Source organism: Schistocerca serialis, chromosome 2, assembly GCF_023864345.2.
Source record: "Schistocerca serialis cubense isolate TAMUIC-IGC-003099 chromosome 2, iqSchSeri2.2, whole genome shotgun sequence".
NCBI classification, from domain to species: domain Eukaryota; kingdom Metazoa; phylum Arthropoda; class Insecta; order Orthoptera; family Acrididae; genus Schistocerca; species Schistocerca serialis.
Genome location: NC_064639.1, coordinates 844490442 through 844514049, shown reverse-complemented (window position 1 = coordinate 844514049; position 23608 = coordinate 844490442). Strand labels below are relative to the sequence as shown.

General features: G+C 41.3%; 1 protein-coding gene and 1 non-coding gene across 2 annotated transcripts in view; one reads left to right on the top strand and one right to left on the bottom strand.

Annotated features, from left to right (window-relative positions):
- Window positions 1-23608, bottom strand: part of LOC126456455 (uncharacterized) — a 478332-nt gene that overhangs the window by 240006 nt on the left and 214718 nt on the right. The window lies entirely within an intron of this gene.
- Trnaa-cgc (transfer RNA alanine (anticodon CGC)) lies at window positions 10973-11045 on the top strand. Its single transcript has one exon. It is a non-coding gene; the product is annotated as a tRNA-Ala (tRNA).

Here is a 23608-nt window from a genome sequence, read left to right as displayed (position 1 = left end):
TGAAAATATTAACAGCCAACTGTCGCCAGGACTTTAGTCAAAATAAAATTGTCAGAAGGGCCAGTTGGAATCCAGTCGCATCTTGGCTGCCGATTGAAATTAAGAGGTTCGTTGCTTTGAAGTAAGCCTTAGCATTGTTATATTGATTGCTAATCTGTTGTATTGATTGCTAATCTGAACAACCTGTTGTACTAATCTGTTCGCTTCTGTCTTTGAAAGACCGGTCATTATTGGTGTTTTTTCCTTGGATCTTGTGGTTTCGCCGAGTGAGTTCTCTTGTAATAAGTGTTCACTAGAAATGTTTTGAGACGTTCTTTCAGAGCATTCTTAATAACTGACAACCAGTTTAACTTTGAAAATATTAACAGCCAACTGTCGCCAAGACTTTAGTCAAAATAAAATTGTCAGAAGGGCCAGTTGGAATCCAGTCGCATCTTGGCTGCCGATTGAAATTAAGAGGTTCGTTGTTTGAAGTAAGCCTTAGCATTGTTATATTGATTGCTAATCTGTTGTATTGATTGCTAATCTGAACAACCTGTTGTACTAAGCTGTTCGCTTCTGTCTTTGAAAGACCGGTCATTATTGGTGTTTTTTCCTTGGATCTTGTGGTTCCGCCGAGTGAGTTCTCTTGTAATAAGTGTTCACTAGAAATGTTTTGAGACGTTCTTTCAGAGCATTCTTAATAACTGACAACCAGTTTAACTATGAAAATATTAACAGCCAACTGTCGCCAGGACTTTAGTCAAAATAAAATTGTCAGAAAGGCCGGTTGGAATCCAGTCGCATCTTGGCTGCCGATTGAAATTAAGAGGTTCGTTGCTTTGAAGTAAGCCTTAGCATTGTTATATTGATTGCTAATCTGTTGTATTGATTGCTAATCTGAACAACCTGTTGTACTAAGCTGTTCGCTTCTGTCTTTGAAAGACCGGTCATTATTGGTGTTTTTTCCTTGGATCTTGTGGTTCCGCCGAGTGAGTTCTCTTGTAATAAGTGTTCACTAGAAATGCTTTGAGACGTTCTTTCAGAGCATTCTTAATAACTGACAACCAGTTTAACTATGAAAATATTACCAGCCAACTGTCGCCAGGACTTTAGTCAAAATAAAATTGTCAGAAAGGCCGGTTGGAATCCAGTCGCATCTTGGCTGCCGATTGAAATTAAGAGGTTCGTTGCTTTGAAGTAAGCCTTAGCATTGTTATATTGATTGCTAATCTGTTGTATTGATTGCTAATCTGAACAACCTGTTGTACTAAGCTGTTCGCTTCTGTCTTTGAAAGACCGGTCATTATTGGTGTTTTTTCCTTGGATCTTGTGGTTCCGCCGAGTGAGTTCTCTTGTAATAAGTGTTCACTAGAAATGTTTTGAGACGTTCCTTCAGAGCGTTCTTAATAACTGACAACCAGTTTAACTTTGAAAATATTAACAGCCAACTGTCGCCAGGACTTTAGTCAAAATAAAATTGTCAGAAGGGCCAGTTGGAATCCAGTCACATCTTGGCTGCCGATTGAAATTAAGAGGTTCGTTGCTTTGAAGTAAGCCTTAGCATTGTTATATTGATTGCTAATCTGTTGTATTGATTGCTAATCTGAACAACCTGTTGTACTAAGCTGTTCGCTTCTGTCTTTGAAAGACCGGTCATTATTGGTGTTTTTTCCTTGGATCTTGTGGTTCCGCCGAGTGAGTTCTCTTGTAATAAGTGTTCACTAGAAATGTTTTGAGACGTTCTTTCAGAGCATTCTTAATAACTGACAACCAGTTTAACTTTGAAAATATTAACAGCCAACTGTCGCCAGGACTTTAGTCAAAATAAAATTGTCAGAAAGGCCGGTTGGAATCCAGTCGCATCTTGGCTGCCGATTGAAATTAAGAGGTTCGTTGCTTTGAAGTAAGCCTTAGCATTGTTATATTGATTGCTAATCTGTTGTATTGATTGCTAATCTGAACAACCTGTTGTACTAAGCTGTTCGCTTCTGTCTTTGAAAGACCGGTCATTATTGGTGTTTTTTCCTTGGATCTTGTGGTTCCGCCGAGTGAGTTCTCTTGTAATAAGTGTTCACTAGAAATGTTTTGAGACGTTCCTTCAGAGCGTTCTTAATAACTGACAACCAGTTTAACTTTGAAAATATTAACAGCCAACTGTCGCCAGGACTTTAGTCAAAATAAAATTGTCAGAAGGGCCAGTTGGAATCCAGTCACATCTTGGCTGCCGATTGAAATTAAGAGGTTCGTTGCTTTGAAGTAAGCCTTAGCATTGTTATATTGATTGCTAATCTGTTGTATTGATTGCTAATCTGAACAACCTGTTGTACTAAGCTGTTCGCTTCTGTCTTTGAAAGACCGGTCATTATTGGTGTTTTTTCCTTGGATCTTGTGGTTCCGCCGAGTGAGTTCTCTTGTAATAAGTGTTCACTAGAAATGTTTTGAGACGTTCCTTCAGAGCGTTCTTAATAACTGACAACCAGTTTAACTTTGAAAATATTAACAGCCAACTGTCGCCAGGACTTTAGTCAAAATAAAATTGTCAGAAGGGCCAGTTGGAATCCAGTCGCATCTTGGCTGCCGATTGAAATTAAGAGGTTCGTTGCTTTGAAGTAAGCCTTAGCATTGTTATATTGATTGCTAATCTGTTGTATTGATTGCTAATCTGAACAACCTGTTGTACTAATCTGTTCGCTTCTGTCTTTGATAGACCGGTCATTATTGGTGTTTTTTCCTTGGATCTTGTGGTTCCGCCGAGTGAGTTCTCTTGTAATAAGTGTTCACTAGAAATGTTTTGAGACGTTCTTTCAGAGCATTCTTAATAACTGACAACCAGTTTAACTTTGAAAATATTAACAGCCAACTGTCGCCAGGACTTTAGTCAAAATAAAATTGTCAGAAGGGCCAGTTGGAATCCAGTCGCATCTTGGCTGCCGATTGAAATTAAGAGGTTCGTTGCTTTGAAGTAAGCCTTAGCATTGTTATATTGATTGCTAATCTGTTGTATTGATTGCTAATCTGAACAACCTGTTGTACTAATCTGTTCGCTTCTGTCTTTGAAAGACCGGTCATTATTGGTGTTTTTTCCTTGGATCTTGTGGTTCCGCCGAGTGAGTTCTCTTGTAATAAGTGTTCACTAGAAATGTTTTGAGACGTTCTTTCAGAGCATTCTTAATAACTGACAACCAGTTTAACTTTGAAAATATTAACAGCCAACTGTCGCCAAGACTTTAGTCAAAATAAAATTGTCAGAAGGGCCAGTTGGAATCCAGTCGCATCTTGGCTGCCGATTGAAATTAAGAGGTTCGTTGTTTGAAGTAAGCCTTAGCATTGTTATATTGATTGCTAATCTGTTGTATTGATTGCTAATCTGAACAACCTGTTGTACTAAGCTGTTCGCTTCTGTCTTTGAAAGACCGGTCATTATTGGTGTTTTTTCCTTGGATCTTGTGGTTCCGCCGAGTGAGTTCTCTTGTAATAAGTGTTCACTAGAAATGTTTTGAGACGTTCTTTCAGAGCATTCTTAATAACTGACAACCAGTTTAACTATGAAAATATTACCAGCCAACTGTCGCCAGGACTTTAGTCAAAATAAAATTGTCAGAAAGGCCGGTTGGAATCCAGTCGCATCTTGGCTGCCGATTGAAATTAAGAGGTTCGTTGCTTTGAAGTAAGCCTTAGCATTGTTATATTGATTGCTAATCTGTTGTATTGATTGCTAATCTGAACAACCTGTTGTACTAAGCTGTTCGCTTCTGTCTTTGAAAGACCGGTCATTATTGGTGTTTTTTCCTTGGATCTTGTGGTTCCGCCGAGTGAGTTCTCTTGTAATAAGTGTTCACTAGAAATGTTTTGAGACGTTCCTTCAGAGCGTTCTTAATAACTGACAACCAGTTTAACTTTGAAAATATTAACAGCCAACTGTCGCCAGGACTTTAGTCAAAATAAAATTGTCAGAAGGGCCAGTTGGAATCCAGTCACATCTTGGCTGCCGATTGAAATTAAGAGGTTCGTTGCTTTGAAGTAAGCCTTAGCATTGTTATATTGATTGCTAATCTGTTGTATTGATTGCTAATCTGAACAACCTGTTGTACTAAGCTGTTCGCTTCTGTCTTTGAAAGACCGGTCATTATTGGTGTTTTTTCCTTGGATCTTGTAGTTCCGCCGAGTGAGTTCTCTTGTAATAAGTGTTCACTAGAAATGTTTTGAGACGTTCTTTCAGAGCATTCTTAATAACTGACAACCAGTTTAACTTTGAAAATATTAACAGCCAACTGTCGCCAGGACTTTAGTCAAAATAAAATTGTCAGAAAGGCCGGTTGGAATCCAGTCGCATCTTGGCTGCCGATTGAAATTAAGAGGTTCGTTGCTTTGAAGTAAGCCTTAGCATTGTTATATTGATTGCTAATCTGTTGTATTGATTGCTAATCTGAACAACCTGTTGTACTAAGCTGTTCGCTTCTGTCTTTGAAAGACCGGTCATTATTGGTGTTTTTTCCTTGGATCTTGTGGTTCCGCCGAGTGAGTTCTCTTGTAATAAGTGTTCACTAGAAATGTTTTGAGACGTTCCTTCAGAGCGTTCTTAATAACTGACAACCAGTTTAACTTTGAAAATATTAACAGCCAACTGTCGCCAGGACTTTAGTCAAAATAAAATTGTCAGAAGGGCCAGTTGGAATCCAGTCACATCTTGGCTGCCGATTGAAATTAAGAGGTTCGTTGCTTTGAAGTAAGCCTTAGCATTGTTATATTGATTGCTAATCTGTTGTATTGATTGCTAATCTGAACAACCTGTTGTACTAAGCTGTTCGCTTCTGTCTTTGAAAGACCGGTCATTATTGGTGTTTTTTCCTTGGATCTTGTGGTTCCGCCGAGTGAGTTCTCTTGTAATAAGTGTTCACTAGAAATGTTTTGAGACGTTCCTTCAGAGCGTTCTTAATAACTGACAACCAGTTTAACTTTGAAAATATTAACAGCCAACTGTCGCCAGGACTTTAGTCAAAATAAAATTGTCAGAAGGGCCAGTTGGAATCCAGTCACATCTTGGCTGCCGATTGAAATTAAGAGGTTCGTTGCTTTGAAGTAAGCCTTAGCATTGTTATATTGATTGCTAATCTGTTGTATTGATTGCTAATCTGAACAACCTGTTGTACTAAGCTGTTCGCTTCTGTCTTTGAAAGACCGGTCATTATTGGTGTTTTTTCCTTGGATCTTGTGGTTCCGCCGAGTGAGTTCTCTTGTAATAAGTGTTCACTAGAAATGTTTTGAGACGTTCCTTCAGAGCGTTCTTAATAACTGACAACCAGTTTAACTTTGAAAATATTAACAGCCAACTGTCGCCAGGACTTTAGTCAAAATAAAATTGTCAGAAGGGCCAGTTGGAATCCAGTCGCATCTTGGCTGCCGATTGAAATTAAGAGGTTCGTTGCTTTGAAGTAAGCCTTAGCATTGTTATATTGATTGCTAATCTGTTGTATTGATTGCTAATCTGAACAACCTGTTGTACTAATCTGTTCGCTTCTGTCTTTGATAGACCGGTCATTATTGGTGTTTTTTCCTTGGATCTTGTGGTTCCGCCGAGTGAGTTCTCTTGTAATAAGTGTTCACTAGAAATGTTTTGAGACGTTCTTTCAGAGCATTCTTAATAACTGACAACCAGTTTAACTTTGAAAATATTAACAGCCAACTGTCGCCAGGACTTTAGTCAAAATAAAATTGTCAGAAGGGCCAGTTGGAATCCAGTCGCATCTTGGCTGCCGATTGAAATTAAGAGGTTCGTTGCTTTGAAGTAAGCCTTAGCATTGTTATATTGATTGCTAATCTGTTGTATTGATTGCTAATCTGAACAACCTGTTGTACTAATCTGTTCGCTTCTGTCTTTGAAAGACCGGTCATTATTGGTGTTTTTTCCTTGGATCTTGTGGTTTCGCCGAGTGAGTTCTCTTGTAATAAGTGTTCACTAGAAATGTTTTGAGACGTTCTTTCAGAGCATTCTTAATAACTGACAACCAGTTTAACTTTGAAAATATTAACAGCCAACTGTCGCCAAGACTTTAGTCAAAATAAAATTGTCAGAAGGGCCAGTTGGAATCCAGTCGCATCTTGGCTGCCGATTGAAATTAAGAGGTTCGTTGTTTGAAGTAAGCCTTAGCATTGTTATATTGATTGCTAATCTGTTGTATTGATTGCTAATCTGAACAACCTGTTGTACTAAGCTGTTCGCTTCTGTCTTTGAAAGACCGGTCATTATTGGTGTTTTTTCCTTGGATCTTGTGGTTCCGCCGAGTGAGTTCTCTTGTAATAAGTGTTCACTAGAAATGTTTTGAGACGTTCTTTCAGAGCATTCTTAATAACTGACAACCAGTTTAACTATGAAAATATTAACAGCCAACTGTCGCCAGGACTTTAGTCAAAATAAAATTGTCAGAAAGGCCGGTTGGAATCCAGTCGCATCTTGGCTGCCGATTGAAATTAAGAGGTTCGTTGCTTTGAAGTAAGCCTTAGCATTGTTATATTGATTGCTAATCTGTTGTATTGATTGCTAATCTGAACAACCTGTTGTACTAAGCTGTTCGCTTCTGTCTTTGAAAGACCGGTCATTATTGGTGTTTTTTCCTTGGATCTTGTGGTTCCGCCGAGTGAGTTCTCTTGTAATAAGTGTTCACTAGAAATGTTTTGAGACGTTCTTTCAGAGCATTCTTAATAACTGACAACCAGTTTAACTATGAAAATATTAACAGCCAACTGTCGCCAGGACTTTAGTCAAAATAAAATTGTCAGAAAGGCCGGTTGGAATCCAGTCGCATCTTGGCTGCCGATTGAAATTAAGAGGTTCGTTGCTTTGAAGTAAGCCTTAGCATTGTTATATTGATTGCTAATCTGTTGTATTGATTGCTAATCTGAACAACCTGTTGTACTAAGCTGTTCGCTTCTGTCTTTGAAAGACCGGTCATTATTGGTGTTTTTTCCTTGGATCTTGTGGTTCCGCCGAGTGAGTTCTCTTGTAATAAGTGTTCACTAGAAATGTTTTGAGACGTTCCTTCAGAGCGTTCTTAATAACTGACAACCAGTTTAACTTTGAAAATATTAACAGCCAACTGTCGCCAGGACTTTAGTCAAAATAAAATTGTCAGAAGGGCCAGTTGGAATCCAGTCACATCTTGGCTGCCGATTGAAATTAAGAGGTTCGTTGCTTTGAAGTAAGCCTTAGCATTGTTATATTGATTGCTAATCTGTTGTATTGATTGCTAATCTGAACAACCTGTTGTACTAAGCTGTTCGCTTCTGTCTTTGAAAGACCGGTCATTATTGGTGTTTTTTCCTTGGATCTTGTGGTTCCGCCGAGTGAGTTCTCTTGTAATAAGTGTTCACTAGAAATGTTTTGAGACGTTCCTTCAGAGCGTTCTTAATAACTGACAACCAGTTTAACTTTGAAAATATTAACAGCCAACTGTCGCCAGGACTTTAGTCAAAATAAAATTGTCAGAAGGGCCAGTTGGAATCCAGTCGCATCTTGGCTGCCGATTGAAATTAAGAGGTTCGTTGCTTTGAAGTAAGCCTTAGCATTGTTATATTGATTGCTAATCTGTTGTATTGATTGCTAATCTGAACAATCTGTTGTACTAAGCTGTTCGCTTCTGTCTTTGAAAGACCGGTCATTATTGGTGTTTTTTCCTTGGATCTTGTGGTTCCGCCGAGTGAGTTCTCTTGTAAGAAGTGTTCACTAGAAATGTTTTGAGACGTTCTTTCAGAGCATTCTTAATAACTGACAACCAGTTTAACTATGAAAATATTAACAGCCAACTGTCGCCAGGACTTTAGTCAAAATAAAATTGTCAGAAGGGCCAGTTGGAATCCAGTCACATCTTGGCTGCCGATTGAAATTAAGAGGTTCGTTGCTTTGAAGTAAGCCTTAGCATTGTTATATTGATTGCTAATCTGTTGTATTGATTGCTAATCTGAACAACCTGTTGTACTAAGCTGTTCGCTTCTGTCTTTGAAAGACCGGTCATTATTGGTGTTTTTTCCTTGGATCTTGTGGTTCCGCCGAGTGAGTTCTCTTGTAATAAGTGTTCACTAGAAATGTTTTGAGACGTTCTTTCAGAGCATTCTTAATAACTGACAACCAGTTTAACTTTGAAAATATTAACAGCCAACTGTCGCCAGGACTTTAGTCAAAATAAAATTGTCAGAAAGGCCGGTTGGAATCCAGTCGCATCTTGGCTGCCGATTGAAATTAAGAGGTTCGTTGCTTTGAAGTAAGCCTTAGCATTGTTATATTGTTTGCTAATCTGTTTAACCTTTAAGCACAGGTGCTCATCTTAACCCGAACCTTTCGACATACAGCTTTCAAATTAAAAGTTACATTATCGGTTTTGAGTAATTGAATCAGTCTTGTCGTCAGTGGTGATAATATAGTTTTCATGTGTTGCAGAAGGGCATTTAATAAGACAGACTGTGTCCAGCGCGGTAGTAAACACCGTTGCTTCACCCGATAACGGGCGGGCTGCAGGTCCGGCCCTCTCACGGTTATATTGTCTGCTGTTTTACAAAACAGCATTTCAGACTTCTTTTGCAAAGGTTAAAAGCTTATTCAACTTAGGATTTAAGGTCAAAAGTGTAGTGTCACCGCCAGACACCACACTTGCTAGGTGGTAGCTTTTAAAAAATGGCTCAAATGGCTCTGAGCACTATGGGACTTAACATCTATGGTCATCAGTCCCCTAGAACTTAGAACTACTTAAACCTAACTAACCTAAGGACAGCACACAACACCCAGCCATCACGAGGCAGAGAAAATCCCTAACCCCGCCGGGAATCGAACCCGGGAACCCGGGCGTGGGAAGCGAGAACGCTACCGCACGACCACGAGATGCGGGCCGGTAGCTTTTAAATCGGCCGCGGTCCGGTAGTATACGACGGACCCGCATGTCGCCACTGTCAGTAATTGCAGACCGTGCGCCGCCACACTCAGGTCTAGAGAGACTTACTAGCACTCGCCCCAGTTGTACGGACGACTTAGCTAGCGATGCAACACTGTCGAAGCCTCGCTCCTGTGCAGAGCAGATAGTTAGAATAGCCTTCAGCAAAGTCAATGGCTACGACCTAGCAAGGCGCCATCAGCATTACATTGCATGTATCTAGAGAGTCTCACTTTTATCGTCAAGAGCGATGTACAACAATGATGGATTAAAGTTAAGTATTCCAGCAGCTACGTACTTTTCTTTATAGCATTCATTACGTATCCTGTTTCAGACCTCACGCCAGCCTGCGTGAGTTTAAGGCGTGCATTCGGCCTCCTCTCTCAAGTAGTGTGCGTAGTGTTGGCTAACTGCCAACACTACAAAAAGAATTCTGCAAATTGTTCATTTTGTTAAAGAAAGTTTTATGATTAAGTGCTTCAATCATCTGTAAAATACCGTTTATATATTGTTAAATAACGAGGTTGTGTGAAAAGAAAGTTATATAGGAGGGTCCTCTCTCCCACGGTATCCTTAATTCGAGTAAGTACCACGTATCAGTACGAAAAGCGGGTGCCAGACTGAGATTCATAGGAAGAATCTTAGGGAAATGTAATTCATCTGCCGGCCGGAGTGGCCGAGCGGTTCTACGCGCTACAGTCTCGAACCACGCGACCGCTACGTCGCAGGTTCGAATCCTGCCTCGGGCATGGATGTGTGTGATGTCCTTAAGGTAGTTAGGTTTAAGTAGTTGTAAGCTCTAGGGGACTGGTGCCCTCAGAAGTTAAGTCCCATAGTGCTCAGAGCCATTTTTTTTTGTAATTCATCTACTACAGAAGTGGCTTACAAGGCGCTTTTTCGACCGGTTGTTGTGTTCACCGATCTGAGCCGCTTACCAGGTAGGATTGATAGAAGAGGTAGAGAAGGCCGAAAGAAGAGCAGCTCGTTCTGTCACGTGATCGTTTAGTCGACGCGAAACGTTACAGAGATGTTCAACAACTCCACTGACAGACTCTACAAGAGTGGCGCTGTCCATGACGGAGAGGTGCAGTATTGAAATCTAGGGAGTGAACTTCCCGGGAAAAGTCTCGCAACATATTACTTCCTCCCACTTAGCTCCCACGAAATGGCTGCAATGAGAAAGTTCAAGAAAGTAGAGCTAATACAGAAGTTTACCGACAATTACACATCCCACGCGCCACTCGCGAATGGGATAGGGAAGGGGGAATCAGATAGCGGTACGAGAAGTACCCTCTTCCGCTGTCTGCATGGTATTGATGTAGATGTACAGGGTGATTATAATGAAACTTTCGTTACATGAGAGGGCCCCCAAAACGACGGCTAGTAGGACACTGAAACTTTGTGAAAATACTTGTAAGGTCATGAGAAAGAGAGAATACGAATAAACGGTAGAAATAAACACACTTTAATTTCCGCATGAGAGGGTAATATTTGTAAATTGCGTACCATGTTTACATTCTAGGTTACAAACGTTGTTCATTGGGACGACCATCTGTCTCCACGATAGTCTGGAACCACACAGGAGACTGCTCTACGCTGCCCGAAACATTGCTGCTTGGTTGATGGCTACCGCAATCGGTATGCTCGTCCTCAACATCCAACGTCTGTTAGTATCCCTTCGATAAATAGAGGTTCAGATCTCATGATCTTGGTGGCCACATAGTCTGGAACGATGGGCCAATCATGCGTTACGGAGTATCCGTGTCACCTCACGAATAATGCATCAGGACTATTGTTGTTGTTTTGATAAAACAGATTTACGAGTAAGTCCATGTTGCCACGCATAGTACTGGCGCCTAACAGCAAATCATGTCACTAACACCACTAACAACAAAACTCCCGTAGCTCCAGATCTGCACATCATTCCGATAAAGTTGGGTACCCATACGGTAAATAGTTTCCCGTCTACACTGCCTCAGGTAGCAAGTTTAATAATAATCATGCTGTAGATGTAATTAGAACGTCGACTTCACACCAGATCCCAGCATCCTAGGTCACTACCTTCTTTACCGAGCGAGGTGGTGCAGTGGTTAGCACACTGGACTCGCATTCGGGAGGACGACGGTTCAATCCCGTCTCCGGCCATCCTGATTTAGGTTTTCCGTGATTTCCCTAAATCGTTTCAGGCGAATGCCGAGATGGTTCCTTTGAAAGGGCACGGCCGATTTCCTTCCCAATCCTTCCCTAACCCGAGCTTGCACTCCGTCTCTAATGACCTCGTTGTCGACGGGACGTTAAACACTAACCACCACCACCACCACTACCTTCTTTGATTTCGGCTCTTGAGGAAGAATGGGCCGCCATTCCACCACAGAGATTCAGACGTCTCACAACAAGCGTCCCCAGCAGAGTTCAAGCCGCCATAAAGGCGGAAGAGGTTGAGGTCTACAGTCCGTATACTTTATACGAAGACTGTTACGAAAGTAAGGTCCGATAGGTCGCGAAATGATGCACTACTGGCCATTAAAATAGCTACACCAAGAAGAAATGCAGATGATAAACGGGTATTCATTGGACAAATATATTTTACTAGAACTGAAATGTGATTACACCTTCACGCAATTTGGGTCCATAGATCCTGAGAAATTGGCACCCAGATCAACCACCTCTGGCCGTAATGACGGCCTCGATACGCCTGGGCATTGATTAAAACAGAGTTTGAAGAGTGTGTACAGGTACAGCTGCCCATGCACCTTCAGCACGATACCACAGTTCATCAAGAGTAGTGACTGGATTATTGTGACGAGCCAGTTGCTCGGCCACCATTGACCAGACGTTTTCAATTGGTGAGAGATCTGGAGAATGTGCCGGCCAGGGCAGCAGTCGAACATTTTCTGTATCCAGAAAGGCCCGTATAGGACCTGCAACATGTGGTCGTGCATTATCCTGCTGAAATGTAGGGTTTCGCAGGGATCGAATGAAGGGTGGAGTCACGGGCCGTAACACATCTGAAATGTAACGTCCACTGCTCAAAGTGCGGTCAATGCGAACAAGAGGTGACCGAGACGTGTAACCAGTGGCACCCTATACAATCACGACGGGTGATACGCCAGTATGGCGATGACGAATACACGCTTCCAATGTGCGTTCACCGTGACGCCGCATAACACCGGTGCGACCATCATGATGCTGTAAACAGAACCTGGATTCATCTGAGAAAATGTTTTGCCATTCGTGCACCCAGGTTCGTCGTTGAGTACCCCATCGCAGGCGCTCTTGTCTGTGATGCAGCGTCGAGGGTAACCGCAGCCACGGTCTCCGAGCTGATAGTCCATGCTGCTGCAAACGTCGTCGAACTGTTCGTGCAGATGGTTGTTGTCTTGCAAACGTCCCCATCCGTTCACTCTGGGATCGAGACATGGCTGCACGATCCGTTTCAGCCATACGGATAAGACGCCTGTCATCTCGACTGCTAGTGATACGAGGCCGTTTCGATACAGCACGGCGTTCCGTATTACCCTCCCGAACCCACCGATTCCATATTCTGGTAACAGTCGTTGGATCTCGACCAACGCGAGCAGCAATGTCGCGATACGATAAACCGCAATCGCGGTAGGCTACAATCCGACCTGCATCAGTGTCGGAGACGTGATGGTACGCATTTTTCCTCCTTACACGAGGCATCACAACAACGTTTCACCAGGCAACGCCGGTCAACTGGTGTTTGTGTATGAGAAATCGGTTGGAAACTTTCCTCATGTCAGCACGTTGTAGGTGTCGCCACCGGTGCCAACCTTGTGTGAATGCTCTGAAAAGCTAATCATTTGCATATCACAGCATCTGCTTCCTATCGGTTAAATTTCGTGTCTGTTGCACGTCATGTTCGTGGTGTAGCAATTTTAATGTCAAGTAGTGTAACTACAATGCAAATCAAAAATTGTTGTACGCAACAGTTAGCCACACCTTCCAGCTACCCCTCAAATAGTCGCCGCTCCGACCCAGACATATGTTGTGGCGTTGTACAAACGTTCCATCACCTTCGTCACAGAAAACAGCCGCCTGTGCTTTCCACGAGTTCTCTACGCTTTTATGCCTTTCGTTGTTTGTGCCAAAATATTGTTTTTTTTGCCAGCGGTTCATGAGAGCAAAGATGAACAGCGAAGGGAGCAAATTAATGATTGTATCTGGGGTGATCAGACCCTTCCCACCGAAAACGCTGCAGGATCGTCTTCATTGAAAGAAACACATGACATATATGTTAAGCAGGCTGCATAGCTTGAGGCGAAATCTCTCACCAGGCGGGAGGCACTGTTGTTTTAGGCACCTCTACCTGGTTACTTTGCGCTCTGAACTGAAAACAGCGACGTGAAGCGATGGACAGGTACACTAAAGGCGCTGCCCAACACATCTCTGTCAAGTTCAATCGGATTTTCACAAACCATTTCGTGTCTAATCGGACGTTACTTTCCAAATACGCCTCATACATGTAGTGTCAATACCACTGTGCTGCCTTGCCTTGGTCAAAGGTGGAGGGTCACGTGACGCTTGGTACCAGTCCTACACCTTCTGTACATTGAAACGCGACCTGTGCTTTTTTAAGCGGTTGACTAACATTTTGTTCTGCGAGCGTACGTAACAGAAGCCGTTACGAAGAGAACGAAGAACGATGAAAGACATGTTGCGATATAAACACGAAATAGAAGGTGGAGCTGAAAGTACGAATACTCACCTAGCATCGCCGGGGGAGCCGAGACTGGAAGCGCGGCTGTGCTGTTGGTCCACTTCCTCATCTTCCCCGGAGGCGGAGGCGTCGTGGTGGCCGGCGGCGGGGGGGCGGTCGTCCTCCGCCTCCTCGTCCTCCTCCTCGTACTCCTCCTCCTCCTCTTCCTCCTCCTCTTCGTCGCCCCCGGCCACCGCTCGTGCCTCCACCTCCTCGTGGTCGTCGCCCGCGTGGTTGGAATGGTTGGAGTGGTTGCTACTGTTGTGGTTCTGGACGGGCGACAGTGGGTGCTGGTCCAGCATCTTGTCCAGATCGTCACGGCTGCCCTCTACGCTGTAGCTAGCCGAACACAACAGACGCGGCATGAAACAACTTGGGCGGTACGATTTATGAGGATCGTATTTTCTATGGAAATACAGATCTGCAGCAAGTGCTCAGAATATTTACTGACTGCCATTAAAATTATAACACGAGGAAGATGGCATGCAACAAATATCAGATAGGAATGAATGTACCACATGCTTGGATATCACCACTTCAGCGAAACCGCGCAAGGTAGGGAGGTATTGAGATTCTGTCTGTAAGGAGAGATTATACAGTGGATTTATCATTCAGAAAACTTACTGGAATGTTGTTTGCTTGTGAGAAGGTCATATTATGTCCTATACAAGAAAGAGAAAAATCTACCAGCATGCTTCCGATTTCGAAAGCGGCAACAGTGTGACCATTCGAGATTGTGATTTACTGTTGCATAAAACTGCTGTTCGTGCTGATCAGGTCCCCGTTAATGTCATGCGAATATGGACTTAACGGATTTAGGAGGACCATACTCTGCACCGTAAAATCTTGGCGTCCCCGCGAGACTAGTGTCAGAGGGGGCACACATGTTGCCCGCTAGGCCGAGCTGTGCCGTGGAGCAGGGCAGGCCATGGAGTGCCAAACAGCACGTGAGCCAAATGTGTTTGCTCCGTGAACGTCGAGGCTCGGCCAGTCTCGACTTTGCTCGGTTCTTCTCAGAAGTACCCGGAAAGGGCGATATTCCATTTAGTATTGTGGTGTGACATTTTCGGTCGGCACACATCTTTTCAGTTTGGCAGATCATGGTTCAGCAACGTTTACTTTTATTTATTCGTGGTATGAAGTACGTTCATTGGTGCAGCAGCTTTCTGCACAAAGAGAGGACGTCTAGCGCTGTTTCGTGAGAAGCCTTTAAAACTGAATGGAAATGACAGACTAGATGGATGAGACTTCTCAGTAACTATTATGCAATCGCATTATAGATGAGTGCTGCAAATTTTCTATGAAATGATGTTTCAGTACTATGTGGAAATAATTTAAAGATTTAGCTGACAAGCAAACAGCAAAAAATTGTGCACTTTGCATTAAATTTGCAGAAGCACCATAAGAAATAGGTGGTATGAACAGTACAATTCCTGAAGTTGCAGTATTGCACTGTCAGTTGCAACTTTTTCCAACGGAACTGAACAAAGAGTATGGAGACTTCATATATTACTTAAGAGTACGTTGGTTAAGTAAAGAAGCGTGCCTGTAACGACTTTTCGATTTAAAACTCGCTATTGCTGAACTGTAATTCTGTCAGTGATAGCAAAGGACCTGGAAGAGCAGTTGAACGGAATGATCAGTGTCTTGAAAGGAGGATATAAGATGAACATCAACAAAAGCAAAACGAGAATAATGGAATGTAGTCGAATTAAATCGGGTGATGCTGAGGGAATTAGATTAGGAAATGAGACACTTAAAGTAGTAGATGAGTTTTGCTATTTAGGGAGCAAAATAACTAATGACGGTGGAAGTAGAGAGGATATAAAATGCAGACTGGCAATGGCAAAGAAAGCGTTTCTGAAGAAGAGAAATTTGTTAACATCAAGTATAGATTTAAGCGTCAGGAAGTCGTTTCTGAAAGTATTTGTATGCAGTGTAGCCATGTATGGAAGTGGAACGTGGACGATAAATAGTTTAGACACGAAGAGAATAGAAGCTTTTGAAATGTTGTGCTACAGAAGAATGCTGAAGATTAGATGGGTAGATCACATAACTAATGAAGAGGTATTGAACAGAATTGGGGAGAAGAGAAATTTGTGGCACAACTTGACTAGAAGAAGGGCTCGGTTGATAGGACATGTTCTGAGGCATCAAGGGATCACCAGTTTAGTACTGGAGGGCAGCGTGGAGGGTAAAAATCATAGTGGGAGACCAAGAGATGAATACACTAAACAGTTTCAGAAGGACGTAGTTTGCAGTAGGTATTTCGAGATGAAGAAGCTTGCACAGGATAGAGTAGCATGGAGAGCTGCATCAAACCAGTCCCTGCACTGAAGACCGCCGGCCAGTGTGGCTGAGCGGTTCTACGCGCTTCAGTCTGGAACCGCGCGACCACTACAGTCTCAGGTTCGAATCCTGCCTCGGGCATGGATGTGTGTGAAGTCCTTAGGCTGGTTAGTTTTAAGTGGTTCTAAGTCTAGGGGCTGATGACCTCAGATGTTAACTCCAATAGTGCTCAGAGCCATTTGAACCATTTGACTGAAGACCAAAACAACAACATTGCTCGCCGGCTGGAGTGGCCGAGCGGTTCTAGGCGCTACAATCTTGAGCTGCGCGACCGCTACGGTCGCAGGTTCGAATCCTGCCTCGGGCATGGATGTGTGTGATGTCCTTAGGTTAGTTAGGTTTAAGTAGTTCTAAGTTCTAGGGGACTGATGACGCCAGAAGTTAAGTCCCATAGTGCTCAGAGCCATTTGAACCATTTTTGAACAATATTGCTCAATTTATGAAGGAAAAAGGAGCGCCGACTGCTCACTGCCCGCAGCAAGATAGTGTAAGGTGAGAAACAAATTAAATCTGATTTGATGGTGGTAAAATTAAAAAGAAAATCACATTATAGAAGGGAAAATTCTGGCAGAAACACAGCTAACCTCATTGGCATTAAAGAATACGTCAGGTCTGAAGAATTCATTGTGGTCTTGAAAGAATTACAAGGAGAGTTTTCTAAGCGGGTTGTGGACACTGACAATCTTACATTTATTTTCAAGGTGTTTTCAAGACAATTTGCCGTTTCAGTTCAAGGCACCGATGTGCATGTACAGATATAAGTGGTCGATCTGCAGTTTAATTCCTGTTTTAATTACAAATCCTTTCACGTTAAAGTAGTTCAGGAGATCTAGATCGTTTACCTCAGGCAGAGTTTCCATGTGTCCAAAAAGAGCTTGCAAATGTGATAGAACATTTAGATAAACATATGTGTGTGAAAACCATTTTTCGAGAATGAAGCAATATATAATGTGGCACCCAGAGAGCGAATATCTGACATCGTCTGCGACTGTCTGTACCGCCAGTAGTTCTACCAGATAAATATTATACCTTCAGTGCCCCAAAAATATTTAAATACTGATAATCAGTTTTTTATGTATTTGTTGAGAAATGGGAAATATAAAACAAAGTCATGCATGTGCAGTGCGACTACATTGCCATTTAGATGGGGCGTGTTTGTGGTTTCCCTCTCCTTACGCTCAGACAGCGTGCCATAGCAGTCGGGGAAATGTGCAGTCAGGCTGTTATGACACTCGTGCCAGGGCGCAGCTCGCGAGCCGAATTCTCGGCCGCCCCAGTTGTAAGCCCACTTCTTGTATCGTGTTCGGGAAATGGGATTGTTTACAGCAAGACAGGTATCCCAGGGAGGGCCACGGACCGTCAGCATGCGGGCCATAATTGCAGCCTGTCTTGATGTGGCAGCAGAGTGAAGCACATCGACACTGGTGCACCCTACAACACTGGACACGACGTCTTTCCAGATGAGTCCTGGTTCTGGGTACAGCATCAAGGCGATCTCATCCACGTGTGAAGGTTTCGAGGAGAACTAACGTTGCCAGATTGCATTCGTGATTGTCATACGGCCAGAGGACTGTTCATGACGGTGAGGGGTGCCATTGGGTGTCCAACAAGATCGTCCCATTGTCGCACAGCTGCTAATCTGGACAGATTGTGTTACATTTTCGACATGTTAATGTCGTGGTTCGAGGTCTTCGTAACGTTTTCAACAAGATAACACAAGCGGCAAATTACCTGTGTTGTCCAGATGTGCCTCAACACAGAGTGCATTTGACTGTTGCTCTAGCCAGAAAGTTTACCAGACCTCTCACCAACAGAAAACATCTGGTCGTGAGTTATCGACAAACTGGCACGCCGCCACTCGCCAGCCGATACGTTTGATGAACTTTAGCATAGCGTTGAAGCAGCGTGGAACGAATAAACACTGTGTAAAATTGATGGTAAATCCTCTGTCAACTCTTTTTAAAATCTCTATGACGAAGTAGTACCTTCATCCTTATTTGCAAGGATTCTATGAGTGTAGTTATTTATGTAGATTTCTTGTGCGTTTTGAAAATTATTTTCAGTATCCTTAAATTTATATTCCTTTAGGTAATTTGATAATGGATGCATGTTATCTGAATTCGAACTTTAATAAATTATTATGCGTAAGTGAGTCTGTATAATATAAGTGTCAATCAAAATATTTCGATTTGAGTGAGTTGCTACAGCGTATATGCAACGTAGCGCGACTCCGGTGTGGGTATATAATGGTGCGCCAAATACAATGCTGGTCGCGATTCTACCCAAGAAGCCGGTCCCTCTGGGAGGCCAGTCTCATCCATTATGCACCAACTCAAGTGGGAGACACTGGAGCACCCACCTAACAGTCCTGTTCTCTCCCAATGCGATTATAACGCTTTCGGTCCCTAAGAAATTGGACAACGATTTCCTTTGTAAGAGGATATCCAGCAGGCAGTTACTGTCTTCTTCATGCAACAGGACAGGGTCTTTTTCCAAATGTTTGATCTAAATCCAATAGCAGCACACATCGTTTTTAGTATCATCACATTATCAGTCAAGTCAAGGTTACGGGTTAACGATAAAATATCACTAAAATGAAATGCAGACAAGGTAAGTTTACTGTTTACTGTTCTATCACACTCGTATATGGAAACACTTATGGATAAATACACTGTAGACTTTATTGCTTAAGATTTTATCAAAAATAAATATTCTGGAGTATGTTGATCACTTCATTTTAAACAATAACATTTATAATGTTATGTTACTGTGACGCCGAATATACTGCAGACTAGTCTTAGGTATTATATCCGACACACTTTCATTTACTGATCATGGAACAAAAATCTATTTTTCATAACACGAAAAACTTATAAGCTAGAAGTTATGTTAAATAATATAGAATGTACTAGCCTTTGAGGAATATTTTATATACAATTTGCGTAGTACTATAGAAGTCCATATGAAAGAAAATGGAATGAAATATTGTAACAGTCTTTTACTTCAGAAAGGAACATGATTATACTACTGAAAAGCTATTTTGGTGCTTCGCGGTCCCTAGTACAAGTACTTGATATATAAATCCAACTCTTATGTACAATATATACAACTTTACAATTTGTAAAAGTCAAAATTGGGTATCCCGTACTGAGAGTATTTTGTACAATAGTTATCTAAGCAATAAATAACCAGAATTAAGAGAATGGATGAGACTATCCCGTTAAGAATGAAGTTTGAACAAACTAGCTCAGTAGAATCGATTTCAGAGTGATGATTATGAACCGAAATTGTTCTAAACTGTAAGTAGGTGTTGTATGTAAGATAAACCATCGTGATGTCATAAAATTCATACTGTATATGTAGTTACAGGACGCGAAAAAATGGGTATATGCCCATTTTTTTAGAAGTGAGAATTAATTTCGTGAACTAATTTTGCTAATCTAAATACTAGCTTCAGAGTTTTCTCAACACTTACGAAAATCTTCGGAAGAATAATTATCTTACTCCATTCGCCCATGATCCAGAAACGTACACTATTGCCTTTTTGTATTATAAAAATGAAAGTTTTTCTGCGTGTGTTTTGAATACATTGTCATTTTCGTTCTTTCTCCTGCAAGTGCGATAAAAATTATAACATGAAGAACGTCTTAGGACACTCAAAACATTTGATATCGAAGTTTGAGTCTCTTTGAAGGAAGAGATGGAAATCTCATTTCAGTATACGCATTCAGTTTATTGTGTATTTGACTACTTTGATTTTCATTATTCTGTACGACAGATGTCTTCAAATATGAAACGCTACCATTTTCTCCAAATTCTCTTGAAAATGTTTGTGGAGAGATATTTTATTACATTATGTTTTATTTAGAATCTTTCATGCCATACATTTTGCAGAAATTATGGTTGCTTAGGCAGTAGTTCTCGTAGTAATAGGTTTATGAAAAAAGTTGTAATTTCTGCAAGCATCTTTTGTTCAGGTTGAACACGAATTGAAGAAAATATTATCTGTTATTATAAATGGCACGATACGGTAAACGAAACATAAGCAGTTGTTGATCCTACGACACGACATTCTGAGGTCGTTTGCAAGTACTAAACACGGAACAAAAACATACTAAATGTTTAAAATAGGTCACCGTTCTGTACGAATGCATTCTGTAACGAAAATTCACTTCAGTCATTAACGATCCGTTACAAGTATTCGTTCGCACATCAAAGATACGATCCGCTGATGGTATATTTCGCAGACGAGGACGAAACATTGAGATTTTCCAGACAATCCATGACATAATTGCATGGATAATTTCAATAAGCTAATAGTTTTGGCAGAAAAGTTTTACATTTACAAGTAGATACACAACTCAGAGTATACATCAGAAAATGATGATTTAGGGAAGGTGTATTATATGAAGCTTGATGAATTACCTTTTGTGCTGTACGAAATAATAAGTTGTTACCCCAGTGTTATGTACAATTTCACAATATTCTTCGCTTGTAATTAAAATGTATTGTTATGTAATGTAATTGTACTGTTATGTAATGGTATGGAAATAAATGTATAATACGGCCTCATCAAAGTAATTTACAATTGAATGAAATAAAGTGATACTGCTAACTGTACACGACTTTGCTGACATATTTATAATCCCTCTCTCTGTAAATGGGTTTGCTGACACCATGTTCCCTATTTAAGAAAAACTAATCATTTTTTGTTCGTATTTTTCGCGCTTTTATACAATGACATCTTGTATCTATAAGCTTGTGTTTGCTGTTATAGCTACAAACCGTAAATTCTATCTCTCATCTACTGTCCAACAGAATAATACATGTATCAGAATTCTGTTAAATACATTTTTTTCTAGTTCCAAGAATCAGACTTAGTAAACTGATGATAATGTGGTAAGGCTCGTGACTGGTTAACTTTAATGCTACCGAAAAACTGCAGTTTGTTCTACGACAGGTATTGGTTAGAAGTTGTTTCTTCACTTTATGCTGAATTCTTGGTAACGCGTTTGATATTCACATGAAATCGGACTAGGTTAGTTGAGCGTATACAAACAAGAGCAGTCAGAATGGTCACATTTTTATTTGAGTCTTTTGAAGCTCTTTGTGGTATGGTGAAAATCTGAACAGGGTGATGCTCGAACTAAAAAGAAAAAAAAAAATAATAATCGGTTTTCAATAAGGAACTAGATGTATACAACAGCCTATATAATGCTCCAGTAGGGCAACAAAATAAAGTGAACCCACCTTATTAAATGACTTATGCTCGTAAGATTTTCATAATTTGAAACTATTTTGATTAGAAGAAGACATAAAAATAGCCTTTACACTATAAACTTCACCAAATGAAAAATTCTAATCATGGAACTTTCCGTACACATCGAATAACATGTGTTACTAAAAGCGCACCTGATATGATCGTTTCCAGAAAGTGGAGTGGTACTGAAATGGATATCTACTGTACAAATAATATCAGAGTTAACTAATAGTCGGAAGATAAAATTTATTACAGTCTTATACCATACGGTGAGGTATGAATATTACAAAAGGAGATAAAGTTAAGAACACAACAGCTATTCACAAGAATCGTGTAAGACTGAGGGAGACATAAAATATTAGAGCGAGAACCAACATTATTCTAGCATCTTCATAGGGTACAAATTACGACTCTGCGACTAAATAAAAGGCTGTCTGGTTTGCACACGCGTTTGTTTTCTTTTTCGAATTATCCTGAATGACGATTTAGTGTGTTCCTTATCATATTTTTACTTCGATGGAACTGTTTGATTCTTCCATATAGTTCAGGATGTCCTGTTCATGGCAACTACATGTACATTTCGCACATACACTTCGCATTTTCGTTAGGGTGTTTTTAGAACGTGTATTTACTCTTTCAAATCCACAGTGCCGAAACTGCGAAGTGTAACTCTGAAATGTGGAATGTGGATGTAAATGTGAAGAATAGCACATCTGTGCTGTGTAGAACAATCAAACATATACCTATCACAGTACATGTAAGAAAAGGAGCATATGAAATCACCACTAAAGCTACTTCGGATGTAAAAGATGCGAAGCTCATCTGGAAACCAAATAAACAGCCTTTTATTTAGCCGTAGAAAGGGGATCTGTGCACTAAGAAGATACTTATAATCCATCTTGCAACTAAAATATAACAGAAGATGCATAAAACGATTTTTCTAAAGATACGTAGGAACCATTATCCTACAGGGGGCAGACGATATGCAGTAACACAAAGAAAGAGACTGCGTGGAATCAAAATTTGTAGTTAAAGTACCAAAATCACACACAACAGTAGGGTTTGTGGGAAATAATATAGTGCAATGAAATAAAAAGAGGCTTCTGTGTAGTATCAAAAACCTGTCGCTGATCCTTGGGCTACTGGCGTAAGACCACGAGAGGTGACTTCCAAAATCGAAAGCCAGGGTGTTCTCGTCGCCTTGGCTTACGTTGTCCACAGCCAAGCTACGGGAAAAAAGAACAGACAGGCCATGCCAATGATGCAATAATGTATCAAACAACTGCATCACAGATCCACCACCAACACGTTCTCAATATTGCGGAAGAGCTGAGTAACAGAAAGTGCTACCAAAGTCTCATCAATCCCGAAAATTGATCTCTAACAAAGAATGTACGGCAATAGTTGAGACTAGTTTCTTTCGCTGTTCATTACTTTCTGAAGTGTAGCCATATTTATATTATTCACTCAATACCCTGTAACCATTATGTATAACATTACATGATGTACATTTATAGTATTAAGGACTTGAGTGCTTGAGTGAAATATGCTGCCATAGATAACCTGCAACGTCTGGTTTTTGAAGCGGCAGGATGTTACTTTTTATTGACATCTGAATGGTCAGTGATGTACAGATAATCGAAGTGCAATACAAATAAACACTGTACGAATTATTGCCAGTTCCCCGCTTTGCTAGTAATCTCATATTAAAGGCGAATTTACAAAACCGTTGAAACAAACATACCAGTATGTACGTTACGAAGTCGGTAGGGGACAGTTCAGTTTCATGGCAACAGAGCATTGGTGAGAAAGCGTCGATGTATGGAACCGAAGAAGGTGTAGATACACAAAGTGGTGGTGGCCTTAGGACGCAAGGGTGATTGCTCACTTGTGTGATTGCAACGCCCTGAACTGCAGTAATCTTCATGTCAGTGATGTACTGGTAGCGCAAGTATGTTTATGCTTAAATTGCTCCCCCACACTGATGAGATGTTAAAACATATTAATTAGTAATGATCTCGACATGGAAGTAACTCACATACCAGATCGTATATCCTCTGTATAACTACCAGCCTTTTAGTGTTCCGTAGCTCAGTCGCCTACGTCCTTGCCGCAGTGGTAACACCAGGTCCCGTCAGATCACCGAAGTTGAGCGCTGTCAGGCTGAGCTAGCGCTTGGATGGGTGACCATCCGGTCTTCCTAGCGCTGTTGGCAAGCGGGGTGCACTCAGCCCTTGTGAGGCAAACTGAGGAGCTAGTTGATTGAGAAGTAGCCCCTCCGGTCTCGGAAACTGACATACGGTCGTGAGAGCGGTGTGCTGACCACATACCCCTCCACACCTGCATCCAATGACGCCTATGGGCTGAGGATGACACGGC